The sequence below is a fragment of the Sarcophilus harrisii genome, chromosome 6 (genome assembly GCF_902635505.1).
Source record: "Sarcophilus harrisii chromosome 6, mSarHar1.11, whole genome shotgun sequence".
Taxonomy (NCBI): Eukaryota; Metazoa; Chordata; class Mammalia; order Dasyuromorphia; family Dasyuridae; genus Sarcophilus; species Sarcophilus harrisii.
Window position 1 is genome coordinate 11,858,040 of NC_045431.1, and position 17,583 is coordinate 11,875,622.

The 17,583-nt window shown below is 33.4% G+C and overlaps 1 protein-coding gene across 2 annotated transcripts in view; it reads right to left on the bottom strand.

Annotated features, from left to right (window-relative positions):
• The window catches only part of KCNIP4 (potassium voltage-gated channel interacting protein 4), a 1,016,244-nt gene that overhangs the window by 715,593 nt on the left and 283,068 nt on the right, over positions 1-17,583 (bottom strand). The window lies entirely within an intron of this gene.

Genomic DNA, 17,583 nt, shown 5'->3' on the forward strand with positions numbered 1-17,583 from the left:
TATTCTCATTTTATAGATGAGAAAGTTTATAGAAATAGAAATAAAGTGAGTTACCAAGCTCACATAGCTAGCAAGAGTATGGTGCTGTATTTGAATTCAGTGGCTCGGCTCAGAAATGTGAGATTCTAACTCATGGGGTCAAACACAACAACAAGATAATTTCACAGAATCATAGAATTTGAAAATCTGAAGGAAGGTAGAGGCAAAATGGTGGAGTAGAGGCTGGAACTCCCTTTTTATTCTGCTAAATTTCTTTCCAAACCAATGAAAAATAATGCTTTAAATTGGATTCGGGAATGGCAGAGTAAACAAAGGTAGGGGCAAAATGACTTTTCAATTCAAAATAACTTAGATCATGAGGAAAATTCTGTGATTTCAGAATGGTGGTTGGACCTGGAATGTGGCAGCAGCAGCAGTCACAGGAGCAGCTTCAGGAGCTCTGGGTCCACAGATGGTAACGAGATCACCTTTTGAGAAGGAGAATATACTGGGGGGGAGGGGGAGCTTCACTGGTGTTGTGTTCGGGACTCTATTGCATTGCTCAATGCTCCTAAAATGATTTTAAAAACAAAATAACTGCTGCATAAGAGCAATGGACCCAGCCATAGTTTCAGGGCCAAAAGGAGTGTAGCGAGTGTGAATAAGGCTTACAGGGTTCCTTCATAGGTAAAGAGAAAGGCCAGGAGAGCAGTGATCACACCTCTGCTTAGATCATACCAACTTAGAAGAACTGAAAATTTACAGACCTCCAGAAACAGCTCTGAAAAGAGCAGGAAAAAAATCTGAAGTTTGAGTTTGTGTCTACTCTATGCCCAAAGCAGAGCATAAATAATAACAGAGTTAAAAGGCAAGAAATAAGTTAGAAAAGGAACAAAAAACAAAAGATGAACCTGACCATAAAATGTTAATAGAATCACCATGAAGATAAAGTCATAAACTCAAAAGGAGATAATGATGTCATAACAAATGATGTCAAAGAAAAATATGAATTGGCCACAAGCTCAGCAAGATTTCCTGAAAGGCAATAATAAATATTGGAGGCATGTGGGAAAACTGGGACACTAATATATGGTTGGTAGAATTGTGAACTGATCCAACATTCTGGAGAGCTATTTGGAACTATGAATAAAGGGCTATAAAACTGTGTATTCTCTTTGACCCAGCAGTTTCTCTACTGGGTCTGTAGGCCAAAGAGATAATAAACATGGGAAAAGGAGCTGCATATGCAAAAATGTTTGCAGTAATCTTTATTTTGTATTGCCAAGGAATTGGAACCTAAGTGGATGCCCTTCAGTTAGGAAATGGCTAAATAAGTTATAATACATGAATGGAATGGAATATTATTGTTTTATACAAAATGATGAGCAGGCTGATTTTAGAAAAGCCTGGAAAGACTCACATGAACTGATGCTGAATGAAAGGAGTAGAACCAAGTGAACATAGTTCATAGTAAGAACAAGATTATGGATGATCAACTGTGATGGATTGGCTCTTTGCAACAATGAGGTGATTCAAAGAAATTCCAATAGGCTTATAATAGAGAGAGCCATCCACATCCAGGAGAGAACTATGTATACTGAATATCATAAATAAATCGTAAAATCATAGTATTTTCATCTTTTCTGTTGCTGTTGTTTATTTGTTTTCTTGTATGTTCCCCCCCCACTTTTTTATCTGATTTTTTTTCACACAGTATAACATATGTGGAAATTCCACATGGTTAACCTATATTAGATTACATGCTGTCTAGAGGAGGGAGGGATACAAATTTGGAACACAAGAATTTGCAAGGGTGAATGCTAAAAAGTTTATGTGTATTTAAATAAAATAGTTATTATTATACATGTTTCTAGACATGATATTTCAAGATATTATGAAGGAAAAGTATCTAAATATACTAAAACCAGATCATTTAAAGAAATCTTGGTGACTACATCGTGCTAAATGGAGTGCTATCAATATTAAACATATGTCCACCAAATGGCATGGGATCCAAATTCTTAAAGTAAAAATTAAATTAGTTTTAGGAGGAAAAAAGACAGTAAAACCCTACTATTAGGGAACCTAAATGTTCACCTTCTCAGAACTAGACAAATCTAACTGAAATAATTTATGAGAAGACATGTTAAATGGATGAATTATAGAAAAGTTAAATATAATAGATCTCTGGAGAAAAAAAAAAAATATATATATATAATTGTACAGGGCACCTTCACAAAAAATGACCATGTATTGAAGCATAAATGCTTCATATGCAAATGCACAAAAGAAGAAATGCTAATTCATATTTTACAGACTATAATGTGATAAAATCACATTTAACGACAGGCCATGAAAATATAGATTAAAAATTCAGTAAAAATAACTATTCCAATTCTAAAGAATGAGTGGATCAAAGTACAAATTATACAAACCACCAATAATTTCATAATGAGATAGCATATCAAAATTTGTGGGTGATAATTTACTAAAATTAGCAGAGCATGAATTATCTGTCAGATTTATGGATAAAGAATTAATGACAAAATGAGATAGGGAGAATCTAAGGATGTAAAATGATTATATAAAATTTAAAAAAAGGCTTGCATAAAAAAATACAATCAAGATTAGAAGAAAAACAGAAAAATGGAGTGAAATTTTTACTTCAGATTTCTCTGAGAATGACTTCATTTCTCAAATATATAGGGAACTGACTCAGATTTACATGAATAAGAGTAATTACTCATTTGTGAATCCCCACTGCAAGTTATAGAAGATCCCTCATACTTATAACATATTTAATTTAAAAAAGATATATCATATAATTTCTAAAATTACAAATGCAGGGGAAAAAAAGGATGCTGAGGGAGGGACATATCACTGAAATCCATCTTGCCAAACCATATAAAGGAGTGGGGCTGACAGTAAATCAAAACACCCAATTTTTCCACCCAGGCTTTGTGAACTGGTGGAGAAAGAGAACCAAAGTGACTAGGCAGTGATTACTAAGATGAGAATCAGCTGGAAAGACACAGAAAGGATGTAAGTTAAGCCTGCTGAGAGGATTAGAACTGTTTCTTTCCCCCTTTACTTGTTCAAAAGAAGTTTAGTCCAAAAGCATTTCTTAGTTCCTTTCTCTCTGGTCAGGAAAGGGTAAAAGTAACTGTCTATTCTAGGCTATTAGAGCAAAGTAGTCATTTTAAAAACTTTTTGTTTCCTGGATAAACTTTTAATTTTTATGCTACTCCAATTATTAGATGATAATGTTGGCCATTAGACTATTTGAATTCATTCATTTTCATTCATCTCTGAGAGACTGAGAAATGAAGAAATTCCTTTTCCTCCCTAAGGAGACAAGAAATTTTCTCCCTCATTCTTGTCAAAGCTAGAGTAAAGGAGGGGTATTAGAAACAGCAGGCGATAGAAGATATATTGATTTGGATCATTCCTATGATTTAAACCCTAAACTCATGGACATGATTGAAGAGATCCTAAAGGGGAAAACAACTGAGGAAAAGCTCACTCAAGATCAGGACTACTGAACTGGTATGACAACTACCAAGGTCACCAAGCCTGCTGGTACTGCTGAGTCTGACCCATCATATTAGGAATTCTGCTGGCCCTACCTGCCATTGTGTTCTCTCAGTACTCAAACACATCCTCACCTATGGTGTACCTACAGCAAATCTCTTGTATTCCAAATTATCTGTACATTCTATAGTACTGCATATGGATCCTCGGTGCACATTAAGATCACTTTACATGCAAAAGCTCCTTTTTATGTAATTACATGACAGCCACAGTATGCCATTGTAAATATTTTGATGATAAAATAAATAAGATTATTCTGATATTACTCTCATTAATCAATAAAGTCATGTTGTCTTTGAAGGCTCATTGCCTTCCTTTCTGAATGTTCACAAGCTATCCCTTTAATAATTTGATTGAGGTAGCATAGTAAAGAAGAATAAGTGTTATGTTGAAGGCAATTACTGGCTTAGGGCCTGAGGTCCCTTATCTTTATAATGCAAGGTTTGGATTAGATGAGTTCTTACGGGCATCCTAGCTTTAAATTTTTGAATCTATAAAAGAATTTTGGCAACTAGCAGCAGAGCTGTGAACTGATCCAGACACTCTAAAAAGAGACTTAGAACTCTGTCTGAAAAGTCACTAAATTGTGTATACCCTTGGAGGCGATGATACCACAGTTAGGCATATATCCTAATGAGATGAAAGAGAAAAAGTGAGCCAGATGGAAAAAGAATATGTTTGGAGCAAAAAATTCTGGAAGCTAGGGGATTCCTGCCTATTAGGAAATGGCTAAATAAATGATGATATATAAATATATTATATTATTGTGCCATCAAGAAGCTCCTTCATGTGGTGCACTTCGATCAGCCTGTAAAAAGATCACGGAGAGTGGAGGGTGGCGGAGGCAGCCAAAAATGAGGCAACCAGACACAGTGTTTGAAGCATATATTAGGATATAACATAAGAAATCATGGGGAGAAAATTAACCATAATTTCCCTCCCTCCTTTGTATTTCTCAAAAGCCAGCAGAGACTTCTACTTGTCTCTGTGAGATTTTTAAAGAACATTGCCTGATCATTTATCTTCATTCTTCTTTTTTGACTCTATTGATTCTGTATCCTCTCTACCCCCAAAATATGCTAGAAAGGAGGGGATGTGAGATGCTCAAACATAGATAGAAACCATCAGTGCTGGGAGTCCTACAAGTAAAGCTAGGAAGCAGTTATATTTTTCTCCCCTCAATCCCTGCCAATTAATGGAAAAAAGCCTTAGGAGAGTAAAATGGTTTCAAAAGTGAATCTGTGTAGGAAGGGGAAATGTTGTCAGGAAGTACTGCAGAGTTCTGAAATCTAATTCTTAAATGTAATTGCAACCTCCAAGCAAAAGCCTGGGAAAAGCTCAGGCTGCAGTTTGTTAATGCCTTTTCTATTACTGTTCTCCCCCCTCCCACTTTTTTTAAGGACACACAATCATTCTGTGCAAAATGTGACAATATTTCGATCCAAAAAAGTCAAAATCATGTCAGTAAGAGCAACTACAGATCTAGAAATTGGAAAGAATTTAACTAAATAACATGAAATGAAAAGAATCCCTTGCTATAATAACTTCCTTTCCCCAGAATCTTCTGAATTGTTTAACAAAGATCCACAAATTAATAAATTTAATCAGTCCCTTTTATCAACACATATATTACCAATTTGGCCAAGCTTCTCCACCAACTCTTGTATCCAACATAACACATAATTCATCAGGCATCTGTGTGATGCTTACCATAGGCAAGGAAGAAGTTGTTGCCAGGTGTCCGGGATACAAAGAGAAAAACAATCCAGCTCCTGCCTTGAATCTAAGAGCTTGTTCTCTAAGATCCTGTCCTCTTATACTGGGTTGTGGTTATAGGGAATACAAGCTGATTTACTTATTAGGATATCCCACTAATTATAAGGGATTGTCCCTTCAAAAAAAACAAATACATAAAACCCAATTGAAGTCCAAGCTAGATTTAATATTTTTGGATCATTATATACTATCTTGAATCTGTACACCACTATGTGCCTTCTCATTGTAGGAAAGTTTTCTTCCAAGCATTTCTTGCTGCCAAAATAGGGTTTCACCTTAAACAGAATGCATAAAAATAAAATTAGACTCTCTAAGCTCTGTTACTTTTTAAGACAGCAATATAATGTATTCGCCAAGCCAATAGTGTCTCTGTCTGATTCAGAAGTAACAGCAGGATAAGATATAGAGAACTCTGCCCATAATAACTTTTGTTTTCCTTTTGCCATCAATTGAGCTGAGTCTTTACCACATTAAAACCTTCCCAGATGCATAATAGAAACAGATCATCTCAGGGTATTACTGTATCCATTATCCATAGAGTAAGTTGATCCAATTTCCCCTGAAGTTCATAACAAGACAAAACAAAACAGAACTCCTTTCCATATATCAATGTGATTTATGCCAGTAGTAAAGACCACAGCATTTCTTTCCTCCTTCTGTATGCTTAATGTAGGAAAATATGCATCATTGTCTATTTTTTTGTTTTATTTTTTCCACTAATCGAGCATATATTCCCTCTCCTTCCCACCTCCCCAACCCCTATTGATTAAACAAAAGACCATTGTGATAGATATTCTTAATCAAGAAAAACAAATTCCCTCACTGGACATGACTAATGACATATTACTCGGTATCTTGAGTTTATATTATTCTAAGAAACTCTATTCTGTTCTTCCCTGACTTGAGTGGATTAAAAAAAATCTAAAAATCCAACATGTAATATGTGGACTGTATGCAAATATTAGATTTTATTTCTCCTTTTTCCAGAAGTAAATGCTTTCACTGAAAGAGCTGATTCTAGCCCACACCTGCCAACCTTTATGGTCCTGAACATTAATTAGAAAACCAGGGAAAGGAGAGAAATGGGTAGGAGGCCACACATACAGAATTAAGAGAATCAAAGCGACAAAGCAAGAAAATGATGAGGGGAGGGAGAAAAGGAGGAGGGGGAAAAGGGAGAGAGAGCGAGCGAGCAAGACAGAGACACAGAGAAAGCAGTGTGTGTGTGTCTGTGTGTGTGTGTGTGTGTGTGTGTGTGTGTGTAGACACTGAGCCATAACTTTCATTAAAGAGGAAAGAAAGTTCCCTCTCTAAAAAACAAAAACAAAAAACAAAAACAAAACTTAATTCAGCTTAATTCATGCTCCTCTCTAAGTATCCTTTGTTACCTTGAAGACAAAGAAAGGTTGAAAGGGAAACCTAAGGATGTGATATCAGATAAGAGGAACAGCAGAGACATGAGGAGAAACATTGTAGCTCCAATGCCAGAAGATTGATGCTCTCTGCGAGCTCCTAAATGCTCCTCTCAACTTTTATTTGTCAAAGGGTTAAAGAGAAGTTTGCTTTAGCAGAATCCTGAGCTTTAAGTCAGAAAAACAGGGCTTCAAATCCTTCCTCTGGACACTATTTGTATGACCCTCATCAAATTGCTCAAGTTCTACATGTCTCTGGAAAATCCTAGATCTCTTTATTGAATCTCAGTATTGTGATCTGCTTTGGTGGAGGAAGTTCTTTACATGGAGTCATCTACATTAAAAACAAAGGACACAATTAAATATATATATATGCTAAAGACAAATGAGTCAGAGTTAATCCAAAACTTACTTCCTTTAGATCTTGTTTTCTTTTAAGATTAAAGTTCCCTACTATTATATCACTACTATCTGTTTCTACCTGTAATTCATTTAAGTTTTCTTTGAAAAACTGTAGATGCTATAGTACTTGGTTCATTTTTCAGTACTGATATTGCTTCACTGTCTATGGTACCTTTTATCCAAATGTAGTTACCCTGTTTATCATTTTTAAACTAAATCTATTTTAGCCATAAATTGGTCTGAGTTCATAATTGCTACTCCTGTCTTTTTTGCATCAGCCGAAACATATTAAATTCTACTGCAAACCTCCATTTAAATTCTGCATGTATATACTTCCTTTTTGAAAGGTTCCATTTATATGGTCCACCAGGCCACAATTATCTAATAAATAGCCACTGCTCAATTTCATGAGAATTAGATCTGATTAGTTCTTTTTACCTTGGAAAGTGAATTAGTTGACTGCAATCTTTTTCAAAGATATTTGCATGTTAAAAGAGTTAAGTCAAATGAAAAAATCTCCATTTGGCTAAAACAGAGGCTGATGAGGAGCAATCATATAAAATAAAGTCAGACAATAGGCTGGTGGCAGGGGAGATCCTTAAATGCTGGATTAAGGAGCTTCCATTTCATCTTGCTAAGAAGTCATTCAAGATTTTTCAACAGGTAAATAATAGGATCACATCTGCACAATAATTAATGGAATTTAGACACTTTGCACTAATATCCAGTTTACTTGATGCTCTTCCATCAGTAAAAATCATACCTTAGATGCTGTATTGAGCTTCCTCTGCTGTTCTTTATACCCAAGAACAGAAATGTTTTTTAGGACAGAGATTTGCAATGAGAGATGAATTCATATTTGGAGAAATTTCTCTATACTTGGCTCAAGATAAAATATATTAAACTTTGCAGGTAAATAAAACACACCAACTCTTAAAATCTTTCTGTATTTTTTTCACACTGCACTATTATGAGTTTTCTAGGGCTCATACAGAGAGTATATCAATAATTGCAAGGTTTATATTTCAAAGTCAACTAAGATCATCCATTGTTGTTATTCAATCATAACGATCTTGTGATCTCATTTGGAGTTTTCTTGGCAAACATACTGGACTGGTTTGCCATTTTTCTCCCCAGCTCATTGTTAAATAGGGTCAAATGACTTGCCTAGAGTCACACAAATAAGAAGTGTTTGGCCAATTTTGAACCCAAAGATGAGTCTTCCTAATTCTCGACCTGACAATTTAGCTATTGGGTCATATGGCTAAAGTTGCTCCATTCTAATTCTAATAACTTTTTAACCTCTAAATGAATCAAGCATTCAAGATATGAGATGTAAACTAAGAATGTTTAACTTAATTTTACATAAGGAATTGAAAGAGAATATTTTTTTTCCTGGAGTCTTCTTAATTTAAAATCTTCTTTCTTACCCCAAACTTCTAATTTAGGGCCTCTTTGTGGTAGGGAGATGACCACCAATTTTTGATGACAATCAATCAATCAATCAATAAGCATTTTTAAGTACTATCTATGTAGTAGCAGTCCAATAAGTGCTGGGAGTATAAAGGCATAAATGAAACAATCTCCACCCTCAAAAAGTTATATTCTATGTGGAGAGGGGGAACATTAAATACAAAAGTAATGGAACATGAGCAAAATAAATACAAGGGAATTTTATTTTATTTTATTTATGTGTTCATTTGTTTCTTCATTTATTTATTTAGCCTAAAGGCAAGGAAATTGGCATTAAAGAACTTGCTTGGGATTATACAGTAAATTTTAAGTCTCTGGGATCAGATTCCACAGGTCAGGTCTTCCTGACTCCATGACCACTGCTCTATCCACTGTAACTTCTAGCAGTACCTGTGACACAATTTTAGGAAGGAGGGTGTTAGGAGCTCTGGGATTCAGCAAAGGCTTCCAGTACCTGAGATGAATCTTGAAGGACATTTAACAAAGTTAGATTAAGGGCACTTTCTATGGATCTCTGCATATAGTATGATGCCTTTTTATGCATCATGTTGGCTGGTTATTACCACAGTCCACTTAACTAAAGGGACCACAACACTGATTGGCAAAGGGTGAAAAAGTCTTCCATCTCTCATTGGGCCATAAAGAGATAATTGAAATTTCTCTACCCACACTTTGGAAGGGAAGTAGAAAAGGGGGTGGACCCTGGAACTTTTCAAAAGATCTTAAAATTATCAATGGAATAGCTCTTCCTGGCTCATTAGCTAATCATATAGCACTCCATCAGTGGAACAATCTAGCTGTTTAATGAAGAAATAATTTCTACTTATCAAAACCTTCTCATTCCTACCATCACTATCATTTTACATTGCATGAACATTAAGTATTAACCAAACTTATGCCCAGGAGATAATTCAAAACCCACTAAAAATGGAATGAACCTGTCAGAGACAAAATGTCAGAAAGAAAAATGCCATAAGATGGGGAAAATACATTGAAATTTCTTGAAATCTAATACACTGGATTTTTATTTACATCATCTAATCATATTTTCTCCCTTTAGATGGAAAGCCAAATCCCCAAGTACCTTTCTTCAATGTCACTTTGGATCTACTCTCAAATAAGGCAAATTTTACACAGGTCATATTCATATGCGGCTGAACACCATAAATGTTAAACAGTGTTTGGTTTCAATCTCATGCCCCATAAAAGTGATTTAGAGAGCTGAAAACATGTCAGTGAAACGTTGGGCCATGAACTCAGACAGACCTGATTCAATTTCCAAAACCAACCAAGTATAGTCGATGGCAGAGGCAAACAAATACACTTCCAGGCATAAGCAAAATCTGTCACCTTTCAGAAATACTTCACTGGGTTTGCACAACTCAAAGGGTTTGGAGCATCAGAAGCCAATTTTCATACTCCTGAAGTCTATTTATTGGAAGGCTACTCGTTCCGGACACCAAGATAGATTTCTTGTCCCACTATCTAATGGCTAAAAGATAGTACTGCAAGACAGGTTGGGTTGATTTTCAGAAATGTCTCCACTTGTTGGCATGGGTTTATAATTATTTCCCACTAGAACATCCTCCTCACACTTCTCAGCTTCACAAAATCTTCATCACATTTCAACTGCCAGCAGGACCTGGCTTTATGGGTTTTTTCCCCTTCCCTTGGCTATATTTCATCATTCCTTTTGCTATTAACAAATCTTTATGATTTATAGAGCCCATTCTGCATATGGCTGATTCTCAGAATCCTGGGGAGCAATGCTATTTTCAGAGTGCAAGACTTGAGTAGCATCTGTAATCATCTGCTAGGACTTAAACACTTGGAGAGATTTGAATCTGATTGGCTTGAGAGAATTAGTATTCCTTCTCAGTATTCCTCCTCAAGTATTAATTCGTAGGGATGGGATGGAGGAGGGGGACCTCAAGACTCATTCCAAATTCAATTACACTCTAGTGATACATTCATTCATCTTTATCTAGTATCATAGAATAATATAGTTTTAATTTGGAAGAATCTATCAACTCATATCATTTGACTCTTGGATCTTAAAAATTTAGAGCTAGAAGTGAACTTAAACAAAAATGAAAAAACCTTTCATTCTACTCATGTGGAAACTGAAGCCCAGAGAGTTAGATGATTTGTTTCTTGTCGTTGGTAAATAGCAGAGGCAGCACTGAGTTCTCCGAAGGCACCTTGAAAACTCTCCATTGCTACCTGAACTCAAAAATATTTTGGACTAGTCAAATGGCTTCCATAAAGTCTCTGCTCTGATACCAGGAATTAAGGGCTTTCCTCAGACCTTTACTGTCATTTCTTAAATATATCCATGCTCAACACTAATGGCTGCCTGGTTTGCTAGATCAGAATAGATGAGAAACAGAAAAAATAGGAAAAGGGTAGAGAAGGAAGAGGAGGAACATAGTACTTACTACATACCAGGCACTGGGATAAATGTGCAAATGTGCTTTACAAATATCATCTCAGTTGGTCCAGAAAATATGAAAAGTTATGAGAAGGACTGTTGAAGGGGCATTTACCATACAATTAATTAACCTGAGATCAAAGAAGGAGAGAAATAATAATAGAATCTATTTATAGACCACCTACTATGTTCATTTCCTCTCATTAGGCCAGTGATATTCTTTTTATTTCACATTTTATACAAAAGGAATTTGTGGTCCTTGAGGGATGAGTCACTTTTCAATTGCCAAAGGATGACTTTTCTGATTCTTAAATCTTGGGCTCTTTCTACTATTTCGTTTTCGGTAATCAGCATGGTGTGATGCAAAGAATGTTGTTCATGGAATTGGAAAAAAAAACCTGAATTAAAATTTAGCTGCTGATCTTTACTAGCCCTGTGCCCATGGACTCATGTCACACACAGGGTTGTTCTTTATCAAAGGAGATAATACTTGTCAAGTATTTTGGAAACATCAAAGCCTATATTTCCTATATTGCCATATGATGACACTTTGTACCAATGAGCAAATTAGGTCATGTAAAGTGTTTTGCCAACCTAAAAGCCCTATATAAAATGAGTTATAATCAAAATAAGAAAAACCCTAAGTTATAAATTATAATATGATTATATTTCTGGTTTAAGAAAACTGTGAATCGTTATACAAATTGTTATAAAATTATTTATGTTATACAAATTGTTATACAAATTTTAACAGATACTCAATCCCCTGTAATGGTGAAGAAATATGGCACCATCTTGTGCTAAAATTTAAATTTTAATAATCAATGATCCATAATCATGAAAATAATGTAAATTATTGCTAATTATTTCTTATAAAATCTTTGATTTATGGTAAAATTGGAGCCTGGAAACTTGTTAAGGAAGAGAGCTTCTTAGAAAGGCTAAAGAAATTGGCTACCAATCTCCAACTACCTATTTTAGTGCTGATGAACTTATTCACACTCTTGATTTTCCTAATGGCTGAATTTGAATAATAATCACCCCTTAATTATAAAGGTACAAAATTCATTCAATTAGAAAGTAAAAGTATAAATCAGATGTTCTAGACACCAAATGGAAAGACAAAATGCCTCTTTAACAGTAGATTTTAGATTCCATCTTTCAACTCTTGCTTTTTAAAAATTAAAACACACATGAAAAACAAAATGAAAGAAAATAATTCTTGGGGTAGGCTGGGGGAAAATATGCAACTCAGAACATAATTTATCTTCTTAATCTCAGACCAATGGTAATATACAAAGCATATTGAACTCACAAATGATGATACCTAATGAACTATGCTACTGTGTTATTACAACTAAATAGCTAATTTTCAACTGGAGCATAATAATGACTTCCAGAAGAAGTATAAAGTAATAATGGATTTTTATCAAGTCTATCATTTCTACTTCATTACATTTTAGTCAATGATAGTGTCACCTTAGCAATATTCATTCTTGTCATCTGCCCTACCATAGTACCTTCTAGACATTCATGGATCATGCCCCAAAGCAGAGATGTCAATCTCAAATAGAAATAGACTCCTATGACCATAATGATTTAAATAACCTCAAATTAAAATTATTGGTGCTGTAATGTATTTTTGTTTATTTAGGTAAACATTTGTCAATCACATCTTATTCTAATTTAAGCTTACTAAAGTTTTGCTTCCCTATAGAGATAGATCATATCTATCTCTAGATTTGGTCAGATAACTGACCAAAAAAGCTTAATCCATTCATCTTTGGAAATTACAACTTGGGGCCAAACTGTACTGTGATCAATGAAATACAAAATCAAATCAACTGTTATATCTACCAGGTCACAGACTGTTTTGAATCTTATCTATTCACCCATTCTGAACATCCTCTTGCAAACTCTCTATCCAATCCACCCCTACTCAGATCTTCCCACCTTTCACAAATACACAGGTAACCACATTTTCTACCTCTTGTTCTGGGAACCACAATCAGATCAACACTATCATTATTTCTGGAAAAGTCTAGGAGACTAGCTACAATGGTGGAACAGAAGTACAAAGAACAGCTTAGTTTCCCACTTCAGCTTAACTATTCCAATAACAACTAGAAAAAGCAGCAAATCAAGTCCTGTTAGATAAGTAAAGTAAAAAAAGATGGGGGAAATGATCTCACTTGGTGGAAATGATCTCACTTGGTTTACATTAAGACTATTCAAACAAGAAGGAAAATGTATGGAAGTAGATACTACTCAATGGTAACTTTCATCTTGATTAGTCAAAGCAGAAAAGAATGAACATACAATTGCTGTAAAAATGTATTTCAGTGAATAGAGAAACAAGAGAGATAGTGCATATTCAAAACAGGATGGATTGTAAGAATACCAATTTAGGTTAAAACCAGGGGGAGGGGAGGGAACTCAAAGGGAGAGATCTAGTCAGAACCTGTGATTAGACTCTAAGGAAGGAAAAGAGAAGAGCAAGAAAGGGAAAAAAAAATTATACTGGTGTTAAGCACACCCTTTGCTCATTACCTTCTTGGAGGAAGAATTGGGAACAAGGAAAAGAAAAAAGAATATTAAAAAGGAATATAGGGAAATACACAAGTAATTATATCTCTGAATGTTAATAAGTGAATTACCTATAAAATGAAAGAGGGCAATAGAATAAATAAGAAAGAAGAGTATAAATATAAGTTGTCTATAAGAAATACAATTGAGACATACAATTCACAGAGTTAAAATAAAGGGGTAGAATAAGTCATGTTATGATTCAGATGAAGTGAAAAAAAAAGACAGGAGTAGCAATCATGGTTTCAGACAAAAAGTCAACAATAAAATGTAGACTTAAAAGATATTAATAGGGAAACTACATTATGTTAAATGGAACATATACAATATATTTCAATGCTAAACATATATGCACCAAATAGCATAGCATCCAAATACTTAAGGGAAAAGTTAAATGAGTTACATGAGAAAATGGGTAATTAAGGTATTAAAATAGGAAACTCATTAAATCTCCCTTTCAGTCATAGAATGATCTAATAAAAATATACAATAAAGCTTTGAAAGATAAAAGCAGAATATTAGAAAAGCTAGATACACTAAAATTCTGGCAATTATTGACTAGGACTAGAAAGAATTAAGCATATTTCTTAGCTATACATGGCACCTTTGCAAATATTAACCATGTATAACAGCAATAAAATCCTCTCAGAAACAAAGGTAAGCAGAGATGTTAAAATATTTTATAAATTATAATGCAAAAACATATTTTGTAAATTGAAAAATAGTTATAATTTATTCAATACTAAGTAACTGAACCATAAACAAGGGACGAGTCAAAAATACAAGAGACAATTTGATTAAAGGATAATATCAATGAGACAATATATCAGAATTTTGAGAATACAGTCAAAATGTTCTTTGGGGAAAATGTATATATAAACAACTTCCTTAAGAAAAGAAAGAACAGACCCACAAATTGGGCACACAACTGGCATTTTAAAAAATAATTTTAAAATGCAAAGTTTCCAATTAAATGCCAAAATCAAAATCTTAAAAATAAAAGAGATAATCGAAATTGAAAGTAAAAAAACACAAACAATAGAAAACAAAGACTAGAAGTAATTTTTCTTTTAATAAAGCAGCAGCTAAATTTTTTAAAAGAAGATTTTTAAAAGAAGATAATTATATTACCAATATAAAAATATGAAAAGGGAAACTGAAAATAATATATGCCCTCAAATTATCAAAACAAATCAAATGTATTCATATATACAAAAATACAAAATGACTAATTAATAAAACAAAAAAGTACATATAAAATCTTAAAGAAATTGAATAAATAATAAATGAACACCCAATGGAGGGAAGTCCCCAAATTAGTGATCATAAACTTTTATAAGAAAATTTTATCAAACTTTCAAAGAATAATTATTTTAATTTTATATTACTTATTGAATGGGGAAGGAAAGGAGGGCGTACTATCAAATTTATTTTATTAAATAAATATAATTTTGATAACCTAAGTCAGAGATAGCCAAAACAAAGAAAATTGTGAGCCGATATCCCTAATTTTAAGTAAATATTAGCAAGGAGACTTAAGCAATACATTACATAGATTGTAAACTATCAATTTATGTCAAGAGAAAATTTGTTCAATATTAGGGAAATTATCAATATAATAAATTATTAATAAGAACAGATATAGGTATATTAATAAGGAACTTTTTTGATAAGATCTAAAACTAATTCCTGCTTTTTTATATATCACTACAAAACAAAGGTATAAAGTAATCTTTCCTCAAATAAGTAGTATTTATGAAATCAAGAATTAGCATATATACAATAGGAATAAAATAGAAGCTTTTCTAAATAACAGAAAGTACAAGACAAAGAAATCTATTATAACACACTCATATGATATAGTGTTAAAATGCTAACTATTGTGAGAAGAAGAAAGCAATTGAAGCAAAGAACATACTCAAAAAAATGAAATTATCACTTTTTGCAGATGATATGATAGTTATTAGAAAATTTATGAAGAGCCAACTGAAAAATCAATTGATTTAAGAACTTCAGTTAAGTTGCAGCATAGGAAATAAACCCACACGAATCATTATCATTTCTGCTTATTATCAAATTTTCTCAGAGGAGAAAAAAGAATGAGAGGAAGGAGAGGAAAGAGAAGAGGGAAGAAGTAGCATACTTTTCTCTAAAGCTTTCAAAGAGTTTTGCAAATATTATTTTATTCACATTTTGCAGAAGAGAAAACTGAGGTAGGCAGAGGGTCACACAGCTACAGAGGGTTGACTTTGAATTCAGACATTCTAAGCAAACACTGGTAAAAAAGACATTCAAGTTTTCCTTACTCATGTAAAATATTCTGAGTCTTGAAGATTTTGATTATATCCAATGCTCTAAACAACTAATACTTATAGAAATATAAATAAGACACCTCAGGTTCCACTTCACACCCATCAGACTGGCAAAGGAGATTAAAAAAGAAAAGAAAATGACAAATATTGAAGGGCCACTGGGAAAAGAGGTTAATTAATGCATTGTTAGTGGAATTGTGAAATGTCTAACCATACAGAGAAGGAAATTGAAACTATATCCCTAGAGTTATTAAACTGTGCACACCCTTTGCCCTACTAAGATTGTGATTAAAGGCAACCTAAAAAAAAGGGAAAAAATATACCTAAAAAATCTTCATAGCTGTAATTTTTCCAGGAGCACACAACTGAGAACTATAAAGAGACTCACTAATTAATCGGTGAATAGCTAAATAAATTAAAGTTCACTAATAAAGTAAAATACTTTTGTACGGTAAGAAAAGAGTTTCAGAGAAAACAGGAAAATTTTGCATAAAATGATGCAAAGTGAAATGAGTGGAACCAGAGAAATAAGGATAAACAACTTGAAAACTCTGATGGACTTAAAAATTATGGTTCCAGAGGATTCATGCACTCATGTGACAGGGACAAGTGTGGAATCAGTGTGCAGACTGAGCCAATTTAAGTTTTTTAGATGATCTCTTGGGAAATTAGTTTGTGATAAAGATTTATTACAAGGATTTTCTTTTTCTTGTTTCATGTTTAAAGGATGGTGGTGAGAGCAAAAAAATATAAATCCTCATTCATTAAAAAATAATAACAATAGTTTAATTATAAAGGAGGGGTCTATTCATTCTATGGTTTCACTCAAATGAAAACTGTCAATTGTCTACAATTTCACTGTATATTATTTATCCAAATGCTGACTTTCTTAATGTGGAGTTTCTGATAGATATTTTTTGGGGGAAGGGTGATTCAGAAACTTAGAGAAATTTATTTGTTTTATTATTCCTTGAAATTTAATATTTTTGAAAATTATTTTTCAATCATTAATTTAAAAATATACTATTCTAATATTATTTCCATAGGCTTCAAAAGGCATCCATAAAACGAAAAGGGCAAAGAATGTCTGTTCTATTTTATTATAAATTCCTTGAATTCAAGGTCTTTCTAGATTTTTTTTAAGCTACATCCTTAACATAGTGCTTGAAGTATCATAAACAATTTTAAAAAATTCTTTTAAACCCATTAATGAATGAAATATACTAACTAGCAACCATTACACTACATTAGATATAGTAAGAGCTTAAGAAATTCTAAATGAAGATTTATACTTATATAACCTGCCCAGGAAATTGCTCATCTTACAACTCAAACTCAAAGAATATTCAGATATCATGGAGTTACAGGATGTGAATTAGAAGAGACCTTAAAGATCATCTGGTTCAAATCTTGTCATTTTCAGTGGAAGGAAACTGACTTACCCAAGGTAACACGGAGAAACGTCACAGCTAGGACTTAATACGCAAAATAAAGTTCTCTTTATATATTATATATTATATATATATATTATATGATAAATATCATATCATATAATCATATAAATATCATATCATATAAATAATAGTTTTGCATGAATGTGAATTAAGGCAACTAGGAAGCA